This window comes from Dasypus novemcinctus, chromosome 4 (genome assembly GCF_030445035.2).
Source record: "Dasypus novemcinctus isolate mDasNov1 chromosome 4, mDasNov1.1.hap2, whole genome shotgun sequence".
NCBI classification, from domain to species: domain Eukaryota; kingdom Metazoa; phylum Chordata; class Mammalia; order Cingulata; family Dasypodidae; genus Dasypus; species Dasypus novemcinctus.
In genome coordinates this window covers 116,278,156-116,293,835 of record NC_080676.1, presented here as the reverse complement: position 1 = coordinate 116,293,835, position 15,680 = coordinate 116,278,156, and the positions used below count along the sequence as shown (strand labels likewise).

Here is a 15,680-nt window from a genome sequence, read left to right as displayed (position 1 = left end):
TAGAGATACTGTCTCATCAAAGATCGGGGCTGCTAGTGACCCTGGACTCCTGCCATGTGGTGAAGCACAATGGCAGCTGGTCTCTGCTGAGGTCTCTGCTTTCCCCTCCAGACTCACTTTCTCCCCAGCTCACTTGTCGACCATCAGGCATGTGCCTCATCTCTCCCCTCTCTTCTGGGACTCATTGCTTCAGCTTTGGCTGATCTGCTGATTCCAGCCTCTTAGAATCAGGGTTTCACTCTCTTTCTGAGGCTGCAGGTGATCCTGGGCTCCTCTCTCACATGACAGGGTAAAATGGCAACATTTCATTTCCCCTCTCTGACCCGGCCCGCCCGCGGGACAGGCCAACACAACAGGACTTCTCCTGTCCGACCAGGTTCAGGGAATCTAGAAACAAAGCAGACGACACAGAGATGGGGACAAGAGACATGAAGAATGGAGACAAGACAGGATTCTGATCAAGTCTCATTTATTGAGGGTCGGTCAGGGGTATTTATAACTAGGAAGGAAGAAGGTAGTACGTACTGACCACAGCGCATGTGTTGGTAAATGATTAAGTAACTAGATTTTCGGTTTTCGCGCCACACGCATGCGCAGATTGTTGTTTGGCTACGTCCGCGGAAAAACTTTGGCGCGCTTTAGGGAGTGCCCAATCAGAGCCCGGGGGAGTGGCGTAAAGAGAAATAGAAACTTAACTTACTTCAGTGAGGATGGGGGAATAGAAGCCTAACTGGGTTAGTATCTAAGATGGCGTTTGGTAACAAGATGGCCGATACAATACTAGTGCCAGAGGCAGCTTCCCACACCTCTCCTCAGTTTATATAGGAGTCCAGTAAAGACTTAAGACTTATCCTACATCCTGAAATCTGTTCAAAGGTCTTTAACCGAAGTGATCTAATCAAAAGTGATCTAGTCAAAATGTCTCTTAACTAAATCTAATCAAAAGGCCCATCCACAATGGTTTTACAGATGCAGGAGTGGGCTCACTTTAAGAACAGCATATTCTGGGCTTCACAAAAGACTCAAACCAGTACAGAGGAGAAATATTATGGGGGGTGGTGGGGAAGATATCAAGATTTCTCTGTGGGATGAGATATGTTGGAAGAGACAAGTCTTAGTCATCTAAGTTGAAGATATAAAATGGGCTGGCAGATACAGAAGTCTAGAACTGAGGAGAGTGCTGGGGTGGAGACTTAGAAATATTTGGCTTAAAGATCTATTTCATATTATAAGAATACCTTGGGAAGAGTAAACCATAGAGAAATGATAACTCAGTATAGAATTCTGAATCATCCCAACAATTTCATATTGGTTACAGGAGGAACAGCTGGCAAAAGAGATTGAAAAAGAGGGACTGTTGAGGCAAAAGTAAAACTAGTAATGTGTAGTGATATGGTAGCCAATGCAGGAGAGAGTTTTAAGATGGAAGGGTGATCAATTATCTTTAATGTTGCTGAGCCATTATGTTATGTAAGAATTGAACAGAAAGATTCAATAGAATTTTGGAAATATAAAAGTCTTTGGTGACATTGAAAAGAGAAATAAAAGTCATGTTAGGAAGCTGTGAACAAGATTGGAAAATGTTGAAGAGTAATTGGAAGAAGAGGAATTGGATAGTCAGTAGTAAACAACTCTGTAAAAATGCTTTGCTCTTTTATTGTTTTTAAATGAGCTGAATATGAGGTCATAAATGGAAGAGAATGTATGGTCAGGAAAGTATGTTTTTTAGAGATAGATGCTACTGAAACATATTAGTAAGCTGATTCATTATACGCAAAAAAAGAGGGAGAAACTGGTAAAATAAACAAAGGGGGTGTTAGTAATGGAATAAAAGAGTGGAAACCAGATTATAGAAAGTTGAGTAATTAGAAGAAAAGGAACTGGAGGTAGCAGTAATAAACTAAAGATGTGAAATATGACCCAGGGAGGAGACAAAAAAGACTAACTTGGGAATCTAGTAAGGTAGAGACTAATATGGAGAATTTAACTCAGGTTGAAATTTACAAATGGAAAGTGAAATGTTTTTGCAGCAATATTCAACTTCTCATAGAATGTTCAGAGAAAGTAGATAATTTGGTTAAGCCACGTTTGAGGTTTTGCCAGGCAAGTATGACAGAAAGGGCAAGAGAACTGAGGCCAGTTTCAGGGAGGAGTTGTAACATGTAACATGTAAACATGTTCTCTAAACTGTATTAGGAGGGCTGTGATGGTTAGGCTAATGTGTCAACTCAGTCAGGTAATTATGCCCAGTTGTTTGGTCAAGCAAACCTTGGGCTAATTGTAATACAAGAACATTTATGGGATTTAGTCACCAGTGAGTTTACTGAAGAGATGGCTTATTACATTTGTATCAACCAGTGAGATTGCCATCAGCAATGAGTGACATTTTATCCAATCAGTTGAATGCCTTAAAAGGTGAAGTGTTAAAAAAAATATGTCAAATATATGCTATAGACCTAGTTAGTGATAATAATCTGATGATATTATCTCATAATCTGTAAAAAAATGTTCTAAAGTGGTATAGTGGGTTGGTGAAAAGTTGTTGTATGGGAATTCTACACATGTGCATGTTTGTTTTAGAGGTTCACAATTTTGTAATAAAAATACATTCTAAAAATGTGAAAAAAAAGGATAAAAAAAGGGGGGGGGGTAGTGATTTCAGCATTCAGAGAGAATTTCCCAGCTCATCTTTGGTCAGCCAATGTCTCCCAGAAACTCATCAAGGACCTTCATTGCACTTTCATCAGGGCCCCTGGTTTGCAGCCTGCCTGTGGGGCCTGGATTTGTGCATCTCCAAAGTCACATGAGAGAATTTTTAAAAATCTCATACTATTTACAGATATCTCCTGTTGATTCTATTCCCTAGAGAACCCTGACTAATACAAGGGCATTAAGATGGGAAGTGGGGAAGAATGGAATAGTGGCATATAGAAAAATTAGTGAGGTTAATCATGTAGAGGTTGGTTGCTGCAGTGGGGGTACAACTGCAAGTGAAATGGAAGAGAAGTGTGTGGTAGTAAGCAAATGGAATGCTAAAATGGAGATTTTAAATGTTGTAAAGTTGCTGGTGATGACAAAGTCCAGGGTGTGATTGTGATAGTAGGTGACTGAAGATGGCAGGCAAAAATGTACTTGATAGTGAGAAAATTCAGGAACTGAGAGGTCAGTATTTAGGTGGGATATCCACAGGGATGATGATGTGACCAATAATAAAGTCAGACATTGACATGAAGTGTACATCTGGGATGGAAATACAGTGACATGCAAGCTAAAATCTTCAGCTAATCAGAGGTGGATGGGCATTCATATGGAGATGAAAGTGAGCAAGAAACATGGAAATTCTATTCTTTATCTAGGTATTTTATAATCCCAATGTTTAATTTCAGCATGCAAAAATCACTACACTTTACATATAATTGGCTGCAAACACAGTCTTAAATGATTCCCCTTATGTTTACATGCTTATATATGTGCAGACCACTGTAGTAATGTAGTCCCCACAATACCCATTATGTCTTAAATGAATTTTATTCATGGGAGTGCACTGTAATTTTACCTGTAGCCCATTCTTTCCTACACTTAATCTTTAGGATGGTATTGGTATGTGAATTACATTTATTTTCTCTTTCTCCTCCTACCTGTTATACTGACTTGAGATAATCTAGAAACATTATTGCAACTCTCCTTTCCCATAGTGTTCCCCCAAATCTTATACTTAATAATTTTTTTGTACATGTATTCAGTATTCACTCTCCTTCTTCTTTTCTTTTAAATGAAAGCAGTTCTATGATTCTTTTTTAACTTGTTTATTTTAGACTCCAACTGTTCCCATTACTTCTTTACTGGTTGTTTTGCCATATAAACTCCAAATTTAATCATATATGCACACACACTATTAGTGTCCTACATGAAACAGTGGTCTGTTTAATATCTGCGTCTTAAAATATATAACTCTTTAACCATTTTGGTGTGAGGCCAATTATGTTAATCAAAGTATATTGAGCAAAGTACATATTTCCAGTCTCTGTACATTTATTATTCAATTTGATCAAGCTTCAATTTATAAAAGCTTTTTGCAAAATGTTGTGTCAAAATGTTACAGTCTTTGGTCAGAATCTTGGCAGATTAAGTCAATTACAGAGGTCAAAATGATGTTCCTTGATTTTACAGGAACTAGAAATGTACAGAATCTATTATCCAATTAAATGCAAGCCTGTAATTCAGTGTTAGCATAGAGAATATAAATGCATCCAAGTCAAGAAGTGGGAAACTTTGTTGGTTTAGCAACAGTAATTATATATAAGATTAGTAGTCCAATTCAGTGCCATTTATTCTCCTTTGTTGTTCTGGAAAACCTTCATGTACCTATATAGGCATAAACATTTTCTAGTTAGGCAAGTTGTCTTCATTATTAATTTTTGGTTAGTTGGGCATCTGTTGAAGTAAGGCTGTCCTGTTTAGCCACAAAGGAGTCTTTGATAAAGGGCATATGCACTCTCAAAGACTATTTCCTCCCCTTGCTCAGTTTAACGCCAAATAAGAATATTGATTGATTCATTCATTTAACACATATTTATTAATTATTTAATATCTCCTTTGTACTTTTCTAAGAGACGAAGATTTAGCAGTAAACAAAACAGTAAAAACAAAACAGCAGCATGAAAACCCTGCCCTTATCAGCTTACATTCTCATGGGGAGAATTCAATAATAAAATCCATGAGTTATGTGGGTTTATTAGACAGGTGGATGTGCTTTGCAGGAAAATAAAGAAATCATCAAATGGGAATTGGGAGGACCAGGGAAAAGATAAAATTGTAAAATTGAAAACAGGATGCTCAGGAAGGTCTCACTGAGAAAGCAACATCTGTTCAAAAACTAGATGATGTAAGAAAATGAAGACTGTTTGTGTCACGAGGAAGATTGTCCCAGGAAGAGGAAACAGCAAGTATAAAGGCCTTAAGGTTAAAATTTGTCTGTTTTAAGACACAGTTAGCCACTGAATGTACTGGGGGGGAGTGTGAACTACAGGGTAAACTAGTATCTGTATGATGCTGCAGTGCTCCAAAATATGTTCCCTGAGTGCAATGAGTGTGCCACAGTGACTGAGGAAGTTGTTGGTGTGGGAGGAGTGGGGTGGCAGTGTGGGGAGTATATGGGAACCTCTTATATTTTTTAATGTGACTTTTTGGGATGTATATATCTTCAAAAAATAATACAATTTACAAAAATGATGGGGTGGGGGGTGGGGAGTGGGGTATATGAGAACCTCTTATGTTTTTTAAGTTTTTTATGCTTTTTTATGTTTTTTAATGTAACGTTCTTTGTGATCTATTAACTTCAATAAAAAAAGTGTAAAAAAACCACAAAGACACAGGGAGCTAGTGTGGCTGGATAAGAATGAGGGAAGGTGAAAGTAGAGGGGAATAAGACTAGATTTTTCTGGGATGCCAGGTCACATGGGGACATACCAGTCATTGCAAGGACTTTGCTTTTCTCTGTGTGAGATCCCAAGTTAGTGAACAGAGAAATAAGAATCTCTCACATAAGTTTTCAAAGAATCATTCTGGATGCTATACTGAGAATAGACTGGGGAACTGGGGAGTGGCAATGACAGAAGCAGAGAGACCAGTGAACATGTTCAGGTGTCAGATAGTGGCTTGCACCAGGGTGTTGCACATGAAGGTGGTGAGGAGTTGTTGGTTTGTGGATATATTTTTAAAGATAGAGCCAACAGTAGAAATCTACTACAAAAATATGTATTTGAGTACTGGTAGTGTTGGAGGAAAGAGTGAAAAACTTTTTTTTTTAAACTGGGGTAGCATTTTATAAATTTTTTATTCTTAAAACCAGGAAGTGTCCTATAAATGTACTATCTGGGAAAAAGATGTAGCTCAAGAGGTTGAGCGCCTGCTTTCCACGTGTGAGGTCCTGGGTTCAATCCCCAGTACCTCCTAAAAAAATAAAATCTAGCTGGTTTCTGTCCATTGGAGAGAGACTGTGCTAGTATACAGTATGCTACCTTTCTTCTGTGGAAATCATCAGATTGCCTGTGTCAACAGGCAAATATAAAACCAGTACTCTCTCAAAGTTCTAAAACTCAGAGGTAAAAACTGTTCATCTTAATCAGAGATTAGGCTCAGTTCTGAAGGTGGATGGGACTTAAAACGTCTTCCATTCCATGGATATAAGGAACAAAAAAAATCTTATGTTTATGGGAAAAGGCCTGTGCATATCTGGAGTGCGCATGTGGGGTGATTACATTTGGATAAAGATAAATTCAAAATTATTGCAACTGATCTGATATACTCAGTTGGAGCCAAATGAGGTTGGCAAGCAGGAAAGTAGAACAAATGATTCTGTATAGAAAACTTACCTTACATGTGATGTATCTGGACTAGTGGTAAGGGTTAAACAGCAGGACATACAATTTTGCATGTAAAACCTTGGGTACATAAACCTACAATGTGGATAGTGCTGGAGTATTCCCCTCCCTCTCCAACCCCCTCCCCAGCTCAATGGCACTGACATGGTACTGTGGGTATGACTTGAGAAAAAAATGACTATAAGTATGGGAAATGAAAAAGGTTGTCACTAAATATTGTACTAGCTGCTGATCAAACACCATGCCCAATGAAAGGTCTTCAGGGGTACCTACCAGTAACAAATATTTAATGAAATAAAAATATGATTGGAGTGTATGTGACTCAAGCTGTTGAGCACCTGCTTCCCACATGGGAAGTTCCAGGTTCAGTCCCTGTTGCCTTCTAAACTACAACAAAAACGGACAATATGCAAAACAAATGAAAAAAGCCAATCCAGGGAAACGGTTGTGGCTCAGTGGTTGAGCACTGGCTCACCACATATGAGGTCCTGGGTTCAATCCCCAGCCATCAGTAACTAAAAAATAATTAGTGACTAAAAGAAGCAGACATTTCTTAATGTCACTTTGAGTCTGTTTAAACGTTTCCTGCTTTGAGAGTATGTTAATTCTTTTAGTAAGTGGAGGTACTATGTATTTCATGAAGCGTTAATAAATAAATTCCTGAGCAACCTGAAATAATAAGTGTTGCAATATAAGTGTCTAAATTTTTACCATAGATTATTTTAAGATCTAAGAAAATCTAGGTCTCTGCATCATGTATTTTGATAGATTAGCCTGTAGCTGCATACAGATAAAATATGACTATGAATATATTAACAATAGCATTAACAAAATTATTTTTTATTTTATAGCCTCTTTCTAAAATATAAAAGTTAATCAATCAGTGTTTAAGAGGATGTATTGTACAATGATTAAGAAGTTGTCCTTTGGAGTCAGTCTTCCCTAAGCTCATTCCCAGCTCCACTATTTACTAGCTATATGATTGGGACAAATTTCTTAACTTTTTGTGCCCTGTGTCCTCACAGGAAAATATGATGATAATAGTGCTTAACAGGTTTTTGCAAGGTCCAAGTGATTAAATATATAAATCTCATTGGATTTTTTGTGCATAATGCATAATTAAAATGGAAAAAAAGTTATTCTTGGGAAGCTCTCAAATTATTGTACTGTTGAATTATACTCTTCATTCATTTATTCATTCAGCAAATACTAATTGCTCGTCTCCTATATGGCACACAATGTGCTAGGTACTGGGCATGTATCTATGATCAAAATGGACATAGGACCTGACTTATGGATTTCACAGTATAGGGCATAAGAATATTAAATTTTTTTAGGTAGGTAATTGCAAACTTGAAAAAAAACCCAAATATCTAAAGGTGCATATTATATAGGAGATCTAAACTAGATAGAGTTTCTTGTTAAAATATTTAAGACAAGACTGGATCATTTTGTAGGAAATAGCCAGGTGAAGAGCAGGAAAAAAATGCGTTATAGGTAGAGGTGATACTAAGAGCCAAAAACCCAGGTAAATTATTTGTTTATTAATACAGGAACTGTATTAAATCAATCAGAATAAGCAAAGTGGGCTCTCCATTGATGAGGTTACAGAGGTAGGAAAGGCTGAGATTGTATATAGTCTTATAAACCATGCTAGAAATATATAAATTCATCCTAAGAGGCATGTGAAGCACTTGAAATGATTTATAGAAAGGATGACATGATCATATTTGGAATAAATAATGAAGGATTAGATAATGAGGGTGGCAAAAGGCAGCTGAAAGGCAGGAGAACGGTGAGGAAACTATTGCAGCAGTTTATTCAAAAAATGATGATGACTTGATGGTAGTTTGAATAGAGAGAAATGAATAGAACCAAAAAAACCTTTGGGATGTCAAATCATTGAATTTTTAAAAAAAAATTGTGGTAATTTGGGTGGAAGGCAGAGCCATGAAGAGGGAATAGTCATGGACAATCTCCAGATTTCTCGATGGATCCCTTAAAAAATTGTGGTGTCATTTACAAAAATGGGAAGCACTAGAAAAGGAGCAGGTGGGGAAGGGTAGGGAAGAGCAATGGAAGATAATAAATTTTGTTCCAGAATATAAACTGCGCAAGTGTAAATGTCAAGTCAGCAGATATGTAGTTCAGAATTCCAGAAAGAATTCTGGATTGAAGACACCTAAGTTGCTGTTACATACCCCAAAATATTAACTGAAGCCCAGTTGAGGGTGTGAACTATCCCTAGGAGTAGAATGTAGGTTGAGAAGAGAAGCAGGCTTGGGGTAAAGTCCTGAGGAGCTCACTGATAGAAAAGGAAGAAAAAGCAAAGGAAACTAAGTGGACTAACCAGAGGACTAGCAGAACAACCAAGAGAATTTGGTGATAGGAAAGTGTAAGGGTTTCTAATAAGAGAAAGTAGCTCACAGTTTAAATTCTTCAAATTAACTTTTGTCGCAGAGAAGACATTAGTAATTTTGATGAAAACATTTTCAGGGGACTTTTGGAAGCTGAAGTCTGATTAGAATGGGGGAGAAATCTAAGAATGAGATGAAAAAAATGGCGATAAGTATAGTCAACACATACAAATTTGGTGTGATGGAGAGAAGAGAGATAAACTAGTAGCTGGATTATGGGAGCAATGCTTTTGGCATATTTTATTGTATTTTTTAAAGATGAGGCAATATGATCATTATTATTTTTTACCTCTATTTCCCACACTCCCATTGCCCTCACCCTCCCATGCCCATCTATGTGATCATTCTTAAAAGCAAATGGGATAAATGTGAAAAATACAGTTGATATAGTTGAATGGTAAGTAATTAACAGCACAAGTCCAGAGAAGGAAGGAAGAACTGGAATCCAGAAAATAAATAGGAGGGTTATCCTTGGAAGCGTTGAAGGACATCTCTTTGTATCACCAGGAAGAAAGAAAGGATGTGAATAATAATTCATTGGATTATCGCTTTCATGGTAAAAGGTGGAAGAAATTTCTCAAATAGCTGTGGATATAGGGATGATGGATAGTTTCAGGTTGAGAATAGAGAAGGTTTGGTATAGTCATTATGAAGAATGAAGAAACAAACAGTTTAGGAAAATTTACCAAGAATTATGATAAATTTGGAAGGCCCAATTCTAGTAAAGACAATTAAATATTTTTTACATCAAGCTGTATAGTAGTTAGACATTCCTATGTCTGGAGTATGGAAAAAGTACATAGTAGAGTCAACATAGATAGGAGTGATATAAAAATGGAAGAGAAGTTGATAGATACAGATAAAATAGAATAGAATAGATAGATAGATGATAGAATAGATAGGCAATGGTTCAATGAACTAAACAAATTTGAAAAGCAAATATAATTGCAGGTGCGTGACATATTCAGAATTTTATTTTATTTTATTTATTTATTTTTTTTAAAGATTTATTTATTTATTTAATTCTCCCCCTCCCCCGGTTGTCTGTTCTCTGTGTCTGTTTTGCTGCTTCTTGTTTCTTTGTCCGCTTCTGTTGTCGTCAGGGGTACGGGAAGTGTGGGCGGTGCCATTCCTGGGCAGGTTGCACTTTCTTTCGCGCTGGGCGCCTCTCCTTAGGGGCGCACTCCTTGCGCGTGGGGCTCCCCTACGCGGGGGACACCCCTGGGTGGCACAGCACTTCTTGCGCGCATCAGCACTGTGCATGGGCCAGCTCCACACGGGTTCAGGAGGCCCGGGGTTTGAACCGCGGACCTCCCATGTGGTAGACGGACGCCCTAACCACTGGGCCAAGTCCGCCGCCATATTCAGAATTTTAGGAGTTGTAATTGCTCTTTATATATTTGGAAACAAGTTTCTTCGTCATATATATGTGTGGGTATATAGATATACAAACTTATTTTCTTCTAGATGCTTGTCTTTTCATGTTCTTAATAGTGTCATTGGAAGATTGGATGTTTTAAATTTTGATGAATTCTGATTTATCCATTTCTTATGATTTGTCTTTTCTAATTCCTAACCCAAGATCATGAAGATTCTCTTCTATTTTTTTCTTGTAAAAGTTTTATAATGTTTGTATTTACATTTAAGTTGTGATCTTTTTCAAGTTAATTTTTGAGAATGATGCAAGATAAGGGTCAAAATTTGATTTTTTTCCATATGAATTTCTAGTCATTCCAACACCATTTGTTGAAGTATATACTTTCCTCATTGAATTACCTTGGCACTTTTGTGAAAATCAGTCAACTTTCATGTATTCTATCTCTGGAATCTCTTCTCTCTCATTGATCTAGATATACTTACTAATAATGTAAGCTTTACATTTTTTCAAAAATGTTTTAAGCAATTATAAATCCTTTGCATTCCCAAATTAATGTTAAATTAGCCCATCAATTTCTACCAAATAAAAAAATCCTGTTAGGATTTTTATTGGGACTTAAGTGAATTGACATATAAATTTGGGGAGTATTGTCATCATAACAATATTAAGTTTCCCAACCCACCAACACAGTTTATCTCTCTATTTAGTTATGTCTACTTTACTTTGTTCCAAAATGTTTTCTAGATTTTAATATACAAGTCTTTCACATATTATGCTATATGCATATTGCTGCATTTCTTATTTTTATGCTATTGAAAATAGTATTGAACAGATGTAGCTCAGTGTTTGAGCATCTGCTTCCTATGTATGAGGTCCTGGGTTCAATCCCCAGTACCTCCTTAAAAAAAAAGAAGAAAAAAATAGTATTAAATTTCTTTATATATTGCTTATTTCAGCTAATTGTTTTTAATTGGCGGTCATAATAAACGAATATTTTTTAGCATGTCCTGTACACAGTCACTTGGCTAGATCCTGGAATTAACATGATGATTAAAATCATAGACCCTTTCTGCCCTTCAATAATTTGCAGACTAGTGAAGGAGACAGACATTGATAAAGCTGTCATACAATAAATGTAATAAAAGATAAGTGTCTAGTTCTCTAAGGCATATAATCAGGCACTTTGATGCTGCCACGAGAGTATGGAAAACTTTCCTGAAAAACTGCAAGGGCATTGATATCTGCAGGATGATTGAGTCTACTAAGTGAAGAGAGAAGGACAGAGCATTATAACCAGATGAAAGAACAGGAGAAAAGACCTGCTCGTGGAGGAAGTGCAGCGAGAATGTGCTGATGAAAATTCTGGTAGTTAGACTAGAGAGCAAAGAGAAGCATGGTGTGAGATTTGACTTGAGAGATACCTTACTGGCTAGATTATAATCTTAAACCCATGTTTGTCTTTATCTTGAATAGTTTTAAGCAGGAGCATAACTTGATTGTGATTATATTTCAAAAAGGTCAGTATGGCTGCCTTGTGCAGCATGAATTGAAGGGAACCATCATAGAATTTGGGAAAACAGTTTAAGCATATTACAGTACTCCAAGATAGTGGCTTAAAATAGGATGGTGGAAATGGAAAGAATTGGAAATATTCAGAAAGTAATTCTGAGGGAAAAAAACAACAACACAAAAACAAGAGTTAGATGATGCATTGATTATAACAGGAAAAGTATAAGGTGGGGTCAAGGATATTATCAACATACCGAGAATATGGCTGTGGCATTTTTAAGACATCCAAGAGGATATGTGACATAAATAGTTGATAAATACATTTGGAGCTCAGAAAAGAGGTCTTGTCAAAGAGGTAACCATTTTTTGCCCAAAGTAACATAGCTGTCAAGTGAAATTTTAGGTTAACATAAATTACCTTGTTAAGTATGATAGAATGAAAAGAGAAGAGGGCCATTCTCAAGTTCCCTTTTCCCTCTTTCTAATTTAAATACATATAGCTATCTGTGTCCATACTATCTTGTCCTTCTTGGGTTTTTCCTGAATTGTCCAATTTTGTCATTTTTTCTTCTTCTTTGATTTCTTATATTTTTGTGTTACACTTGTAACCATATTTATCTTTTGTTAATTTTATGAAGTTCCATTGAATAGTGAAGTAATAGTATATGTAAACAGAACAGGAGTAATAATAGAGACTAAGTGATACATGATACTACAAAGATAACAATTGACAGGGCATTGTTAAACAAACTTCTGGATCAGTGTACTTACTTTGAAGGTGGTCACTATAAAATATAAAATGGAAGCTTCTGCCTTAATAACCTAAGGAAGAAAAATTGAGAATGAAATAGAAGATATTGTGTTATAATATTTATAAAATGTTGAAATTACTCAGGGCATAAAATTCATTGCAGAAAAAATCAGTTTTTTAATTTATTATCATTATTTAGAATATCTAGTTATTTATTTCCTATATATTTTTTTGCAAAATAGCATGACAGTTTGAGACATCTCAGTTCCAAATAGTAACTCTTTCATTACTAAAGTGAAGAGTAAAAAGTAGCCTGATTTATAAATTGAACATTCCCTTTTGAGATACCATCTATTATTTTATTTATTCATACTACAATCCTTAATCTGGGAGCTGAGCCAGTTAATTGATTTATTACTTACAATGGCTTTTTGGATAAGAATCATTATTATGGCTTAGTAAAATTGGATAACTGTTTCCTGACAGTCTACAGGAAAAAAAATGATTTCCTATAATAAAACACTAAGCTATATGCAATTCAGAGAAAATATGCTGAATTCATAAACAGAAAATTAAATGCAGTAATGTACAATGAATATCAATATTATAGTAACTAGAGCTGTTCTTAATGTTGAGTTGCTATTACTTATGCAAAATGTCCAAGGAAGATGAAAGACCATTGTTGAACTTATTGAATAAAAAGCTTTGATTTCTAACAGTGATTCCATTCAGGCCTTATTATATGACTTGGAATCAGATATTTAAGAATTCCATGCTTCTGTTTCATCATTAGTGAACTAGAAAGAAAAATATACTTTTACATCTTTGCTTAAATTCTTAAAGTTTTAAAGAGTAATAATGTTAAAATACTCCAATAATATAAGTGCAAACATTTCATAATTTAAAAACTATTTAAATCCATGCTCCAAGTTAATGCTAAACCAAATTAAGTATTTACAGGAGTTCTACATTTTTAAATACTCAATATAGCAAAATTTATGTTCCATATTTACCAGTGCAATGTATTCTACCCAGGAAGGTAGAACCTTAAATGTGAAGGAAAACCATAGATGTTAGATCCAAAAGCAAAGAGGCTTTATTTAATGAGCATGAGTTGAAAGTTAATCTTGCCATGAAGTCTTGTGGTATTGGAAAGGCCAACTTGATTTCTCTTCAGCTCAGGAGGGTTATATATGGCTTCAAACAATTGTTTATTTGGAATTATTTTCATTATTTCCTTACCCTGTGATGGCTGAGTATTTATGTTTTGCTCAGTGCTGGAATCCATACAGCTTTCACAGTCTCTTGTACATAATAATGATCAATAAATATCTGAGGAAGAAATTATACCAAATGAGATATCCATTTATTCATTCATTAAATTTTTTTTCTCTTTTTTTGAGGCACTGAGGGCCAGGGATTGAACCCAGAACTTTGTATGTGGGAAGCTAGTGCTCAACCACTGAGCCGCATCTGCTCCCTCATTCATCAAATTTTTAAAAAAAGAAATAGTCACTCTGTGAGGTTACAAAGATGTGTCAGATGCTCCAGCATGTTCAAGACTTGTCAGCGTAGAAAGATACATAAAATTTATGTAATTATAATAAAATACTAATTTGGTAGAATTTCAAGGCTGACATATGTAGTGTTTTTGAATGAAGTAGTTTTAGAGGGTTGCATTTGCCAATATACCATCATGACTGAAAGCATTTTTTGGAATATTTTTGGAATTATTCTGTTATTATGATCCACAAAAGATTTTACTACTTCATTCATAGGCCACAGTGGTTGTTTTGGACTTTATCATTCACATTTCCCAGGAGACAGTTTATTCATCTTTAATGTTTCAAAAAGTCACATTAACATCCTAAAAATACATGTCACCACTGAGAGGAATATTCATGGACTGAGTAACCAAGGTGGATTGAGAAAATCCACATACTCACTCTGTTCCTCCCATCCCACATTCTGACACAGTAACATGGATTAATAATAGCCTGATTTTTACATCAGTTTTTCATTAATCCTTTCACTTATTCATTTGATAAATGTTTATTAAGGGCCAACTACATAAAGGTAATGGTCTGGACAATGGTTAGGCTGTGATGAATACAAATGATTCTCCAGGAAGGAAAAAATAATATAGCATGCAATAAACCTAAGGCTAAAGTGTGGTTTCCTACTTCTTCCATGAATTAAAGACAGCTAGACCTGAGGCAAGTCCTACCCGTTGTCATCCCAATTTCAGTCAGAAAACCCGGAAAATAAAAGATAAAGGAAAACCTGCCTCTGGGCATGCCATCCCACCCTGGTGTGCTTTCTAGTGAGGGTAGTACATAAATGGGCTCAGAAAGGAAATGGAACTGGGGAGTCTAGATGTTGCCTTTAGGCACAGATCTGACTCAGATTGGTAAAATATGGCACAATAAACTACAGTGGATGTGTGATTAAATAGCTGATTAAAAAATGAAATAAAGAGGAAAACAAAACATTGGAAGTATTATAAAATAAAACATGATAAATATAATATTTATCATGGGAAAAAGTAATTTTTGTCCTTGTATAAAACAATTGATGACAAATTTATGGTCAGACAATAAATGCCAGAGAGGTTTGGGGTGAGAAATGCATGTAAAGTGATATATAATAATTGATGCTTCGAAGAAATGTTATCTGAGCTTGGACTAGAAGGGCAAGTAGCTTCATTCAATATTTAACAAACATTTGTTAAAAATCTGCTGTCCCGTAGCAGTGAGAATGGTGGCCACCTCTGTAATTTGAGAGGTTGAACTGAATGATCTTTCTGAGTTTGAAACACATACTATATGCTCTAATTCTATAAGTAGAGGTAAATTTTGTTAGGGAGCAGGAAGGGGTCAAAGTTGTGGGAGGCAGAAAAATGGTCCCCAAAGATGTCCGTTGTTAATTCCCAGAATTCCTGTATATGTTATTTTATAAAGCAAAAGGGGCTTTGAAGGTATGATTAAATTAAGGACCTTGAGATAGGGAGATTATGGTGATTTGTCTGGGTGGCCCAATCTAAACACATGGGTTCTTAAATTTGGGGAGCCTGTCCCTATTGTGGTTAGAGAGGGAGGTAGATTGGGAGATTGGTCAGAAAACTGCAATATTGCAGGATTTGAAGATGGCAGAATGAGGTCACAAATCAAGGAATGCGGGTGCCTTCTAGAAGCTGGCACAAGTCAAGGAAACAGAGTCTGTTCTAGAGCTTCCACAAAGGA

The 15,680-nt window shown here is 36.0% G+C and overlaps 1 protein-coding gene across 9 annotated transcripts in view; it reads left to right on the top strand.

Moving 5' to 3' along the window:
• The window catches only part of CSNK2A2IP (casein kinase 2 subunit alpha' interacting protein), a 124,282-nt gene that overhangs the window by 48,554 nt on the left and 60,048 nt on the right, over positions 1-15,680 (top strand). The window lies entirely within an intron of this gene.